The sequence below is a fragment of the Jaculus jaculus genome, chromosome 1, assembly GCF_020740685.1.
Source record: "Jaculus jaculus isolate mJacJac1 chromosome 1, mJacJac1.mat.Y.cur, whole genome shotgun sequence".
NCBI classification, from domain to species: domain Eukaryota; kingdom Metazoa; phylum Chordata; class Mammalia; order Rodentia; family Dipodidae; genus Jaculus; species Jaculus jaculus.
Genome location: NC_059102.1, coordinates 220,332,349 through 220,337,875, shown reverse-complemented (window position 1 = coordinate 220,337,875; position 5,527 = coordinate 220,332,349). Strand labels below are relative to the sequence as shown.

The following is a 5,527-nucleotide window of genomic DNA, read 5'->3' as shown; positions in this document are numbered from 1 at the left end:
CGAATGGCATATAAGCATCTAAAAAATTGTTTTACATCACTAGTCACCAAGGAAATTAGATTAAAACTACAATGAGATTCCATCTCACTCCTGTCAGATTGGCTACCATCATGAAAACAAATGATCATAAATGTTGGCGGGGATGTGGAAAAAGAGGAACCCTCCTACACTGCTGGTGGGAATGCAATCTGGTCCAGCCATTGTGGAAATCAGTGTGGAGGGTTCTAAAACAGCTAAAGATTGATCTACCATATGACCCAGCTATAGCACTCCTAGGCATATATCCTAAGGATTCATCTCATTTCCTTAGAAGTAAGTGCTCAACCATGTTTATTGCTGCTCAATTTATAATAGCTGGGAAATGGAACCAGCCTAGATGTCCCTCAACTGATGAGTGGATAATGAAGATGTGGCACATTTATACAATGGAGTTTTACTCAGCGGTAAAGAAAAATGAAGTTATGAAATTTGCAGAAAAATGGATGGACCTGGAAAGGATTATACTAAGTGAGGTAACCCAGGCCCAGAAAGCCAAGTGCCACATGTTCTCCCTCATATGTGGATCCTAGCTACAGATGATTGGACTTCTGCGTGAGAAGGAAAATACTTAGTAGCAGAGGCCAGTAAGTTAAAAAGGAGATATAAAGGGAAGAGAAAGGAAGGGAGGAGGCTACTTAATAGGTTGGTATTGTATATATGTAACTACAATGATTGAGATGGGGAGGTAATATGATGGAGAATGAAATTTCAAAGGGGAAAATGTGGGGGTGGGGAGGGAGGGTATTACCATGGGATAATTTTTATAATCATGGAAAATGTTAATAAAAATTATGAAAAGAAAAAAAATTTTTTAAATAATAAATAAATAAATAAGAGGTCTGCCCCTGCATGGGCACATGCTTTCTTGCTGGCCATCCAGCAGGCAGGTGGCTCTGGGCTTGGGGTGGGTGCCTCCTGCAAAGGGAAACCCAGTTATCAAAATTGATTACAGAAGTGCAAACCTGACAAGCCAATAACAATGAATAAATTGGGAAAGTTACCAAAAAGCTGTCATCCTTAACACCAGGCTTAGCTGGTGTCACAGGGTACAACCTGAGGAGCATCTAAGTACTTCAGAAAAGAACAATAACATCCTTCAGCCTTGTTGAGGACCTTCTGCACTCCAGACTACTCCTGAGTGCTTTCCATGATTAGCTCAGTGAATTGAGCCAGCCTATGAGGCTAAAAGAGTCCTTCCTAAAGAAGAAAGTTCTTAAGCAACATGATGGATTCAGAATCTCATGAGAAGAGATCACTGATCCTAACATCTTCAAAACAAGATTTGTCTCCTCACATTACAAACATTGGAGAAATGAAGCATTACTTGTTTGGCTGCTGTGCAGCTTTCAACAATGTAGCAATCACATATCCCATTCAGAAGATCCTCTTTCGGCAGCAGTTGTATGGGTTCAAAACCTGGGATGCAGTCCTGCAGTGGAAAAGGGATGGATTTCGAAACCTCCCCCCATTGATGCAGAAAAGAACTATCCTGGCCCTTATGTTTGGTCTCTATGAGGAGTTATCTTGCCTTCTCTGGAAGCATGTCAGTGCTCTTGAGTTTGTAACCTGTAGCATGGCAGCAGTACTTGCAAGGACAAAAGAAGCCATTTTCACTCCATTGGAAAGAGTTCAGACACTGCTTCAAGATCATAAGCATCATGACAAATTCACAAACACTTACCAGGCTTTCCAGGCACTGAAATGTCATGGGATTAGGGAATATTATCAAGGCTTGGTGCCTATTCTCTTCCGAAATGGATTTAGCGATGCCCTTTTTTTTTGGCCTTTGAGGACCTATTAAGGAGCACCTGCCTATGGTGATGATGCATAGTGTTCATCTGGTCAATGACTTCATCTATGGAGGTCTTTTGGGTGCCATGTTGGGATTCTTTTTTTTCCAGTTAATGTTGTAAAGGCTTGAATACAGTCTCAGAATGGTGGGGAATTTCAGTCCTCCAAGGTTTTCAAAACCATCTGGCTAGAGTGGGACAGGAAGCTGGCAAATCTTTTCAGAAGTGAATTACCATTGGTCTCTAATCTCTTGGGAAATAATCAATGCAACTTACGAATTTTTATTAACGGTTACATGACAAAGTCACTAGTAAAATGTGATTTATCAGCTAATTAGACCCAAGAATGCAATTTGGCTTTGTTCCTAATTGGCCTCAATAAGTTGGTGTCATTAAGTCAGTAAATTATGGACAAAGCATCAACAAAAGCCTTGATTCAAATTCCCCAGCCAGATGCAAAAAGGGGCTTATATGTCTGACATTAATTTGCAGCAGCAAGAACCCCTGGTGTGCCAGTTTGACTAGTGTACTTTGCATGTTGAATCAAGATTTGAAGGGAATTCAGTTTCACACATGAAAGAGCACCTCGCTTCTGATGGTGTGTTCACATATGTGTGACCTTGAACACCCATAAGCATGTCTTGGTACCAAGCACAGGGTAAATTAGCCAGGAATTATGACTGTTTGGGGAGTAGGCTTCATTGGGCTCTCAGTGATGTGGGGCTTGTTTTTATCTTCACACTCCGTGCAGGTGATAGAAATTAAGTTGTAAAGCACTTTTATGAACTATTAGAACTAAAGGAAAATGCTTTAGTTTTTGCTTTCTCAAATATATGGCATTTTAAGTTAATTACTAAAAATTTTTATTGTTTTGGACTTCCGGTTAAGATGGCGGCGTAGGTACCACGCCAAAATAGCCTGGGGGGGGGAAGACCAAAAAAAACTCAGCAAAATACACACTTTTACTAAAAAGTGAGGTGTATAGGAAGTTGAGGCGGCAGCGGAGAAGTAGAAGAGTTCCAGAGCATCCAGAGCCTGCACAGCCGGGAACAGCGGCTCCGGGGCGGCTCAGCTACCCGCCGCAACCGCGGAGCGGCAGAAAAACCGCCGGTCTCTCGGCTCGAGCCGCAGGACAAGCCAGGTGCGGGAATTTCCCCTCACACCGCGCTCTCCGCAACTCGGGAAACGTGAGGGGAGAGCGGCAGCGAGCAACGGAGGGAGGAGCAGACCGCGAAGTAAAAGCACACGTGGAGAAACGATACAACCAGAACAGCGCGGCTCCCTCCCCTCCCCTGCCGCCTGAACCCAGCTCCAGCGAACACAGCAGCGGCCTGGGACCCGGCCACGCCAACTTGGGCTGACGGCGGGACCCAAGCAGGAGCAGAATTTGGCAGCAACTTCAGCGGCTCCAGCACCGGTACCAGTGGCCCCAGCAGCAGCGGACCCAGGAGAGCAGCGGCTTCGGGGTGAGCAGCAGCGGTGGACACGACAACGGCAGCTTCAGCAGTGGTGGGGGCTCCGGCGGTGACACCTACAACATCTGCAGAGGCGGCGGCAGCGACTCAGTTTGCCCCGTAGGAAAAGCAAGTGCCCAGCTCCAGAAATCAGAACAGCAGCCCGACGACCCAGGCAGCAACTTGACTGAGACCACAATCACCCAAGGTAACTGGGATTGCACCAGGGAAGGGTCTCACCTGGTCACAAGCTGACTTGGATACCTCAACAGACCAGAAATCTAAACCTCTTTGTTGATAGAGGATCTGGTCATTATAATAACTACTCTTGCATACATACTCGGGGCTGTTTTTGATGGAATGGGTACAGTGTTTAGCTAAATTTTAGAATCTACCTGTATTTTATTCCACTCAGCCTGCTTGAATACTCCTATAGCAGGGAAACTCAACCCCTAAGAACATCTTTGTAGATACTCTGAGAGTCTTAAAAGCCACACCTAATACCTTAAGGTCCTACCCTGAAAATATTTTACACCAAATCAATTGATACAGCTAAGAATACACAGCTAGCTAGAAAATCCAAGCATTAACTTAATCCAAGATGCAAAAATATATACATTATAACACAAGAAACACTAAAAAGCAAGACGATATAAATCCACCTAAAAGTATTAATGCATCAGAAATGTCCTCCAGTGAGAAAGAGTTAGAGGAAATGCCTGAGAAAGAGTTCAAAAGAATAATTATAAATATGTTCAAAGAGGTCAAAGAACACATGAAAACAATCAAAGAAGAAATCAAAGAGGAAATCAAAGAGGAAATCAAAGGAATCAAAGAAGAGGCAGGACACCAATTTAATGAAATAAAGAAGGCAATACAAGACATAAATAGAGAAATAGAAATAATAAAGAAAAACCAGTCAGAATTACTAGCAATGAAGAACACAGTTAATGAAATAAAAAACTCTGTAGAAAATCTCACCAGTAGGATGGATGAGGGAGAGGACAGAATATCTAAGCTAGAAGATCAGGTGGCAGACCTAATGCAGTCCAACAAAGAGAAAGACAAACTTATAGAAAAGTATGAGTGGGAATTTCAAGATATTCGGGACACTATGAAAAGATCCAATATAAGAATTCAGGGCATAGTAGAAGGAGAAGAATTCCACTCCAGAGGCATAGTAGGCATCTTCAACAAAATCATAGAGGAAAATTTTCCCCAATTTGGGAAAGAGGTGCCAATACAGATACAGGAAGCCTTTAGAACCCCAGCCAGACAAAACCCAGAAAGAAACTCTCCTCGCCACATTATACTCAAACTTCCAAACACACAAACCAAAGAAAAAATATTGAAAGCAGTTAGAGAGAAAAATCAAGTTACCTACAAAAGCAAGCCCATCAGGATTACAGCAGATTATTCAACACAAACTTTTAAAGCCAGAAGGGCCTGGAGTGATATATTCCAAGTTCTGAAAGATAACAACTGTCAACCAAGGTTACTTTATCCTGCAAAGTTATCCATCCAAATAGATGGAGAAATAAAGACATTCCATGACAAAAGCAGGTTAAAGGAATATCTGAAGACAAAACCAGCTCTACAGAAAATACTTGATAGAATCCTCCATGCTGAACAAAAGGAAAAGCACACATATAAGGAACCTAGAAAAAACCAGCCATACTCAAATACCAGTTAACAGAAGAGAGCACAGGTAGAACCAGTAACACACACACACACACACAAAAATGGCAAACATAAATACATACCTTTCAATAATATCTCTTAATATCAACGGTCTCAATGCCCCAACGAAAAGACATAGATTTGCAGACTGGGTTAAAAAGCAGGATCCTACAATTTGTTGTCTTCAAGAAACTCACCTTTCTACAAAGGATAGACATTATCTTAGGGTGAAAGGTTGGAAGACGGTGTTTCAAGCAAATGGGCCTAGAAAACAAGCAGGGGTTGCTATCCTAATATCAGACAGGGTGGACTTTAGTCCGAAGTTAGTCAAAAAAGATAAGGAAGGTCACTTTATATTGATTAAGGGCACACTCCAACAGGAGGACATTACAATCCTAAACATATATGCACCTAACATGGGGGCTCCCAAATTCGTCAAACAAACACTATTAGAACTAAGGTCACAGATAACACCAAACACGGTGGTGGTGGGTGACTTTAACACCCCACTCTCATCAATAGACAGGTCATCCAGGGAAAGAATAAACAGAGAGGCATCTGGAC

General features: G+C 42.4%; 1 pseudogene; it reads left to right on the top strand.

Moving 5' to 3' along the window:
* Nucleotides 1-1,261: 1,261 nt before the first annotated feature.
* Nucleotides 1,262-2,129, top strand: LOC123458264 (annotated as a pseudogene).
* The last annotated feature ends 3,398 nt before the right edge of the window (nt 2,130-5,527 follow it).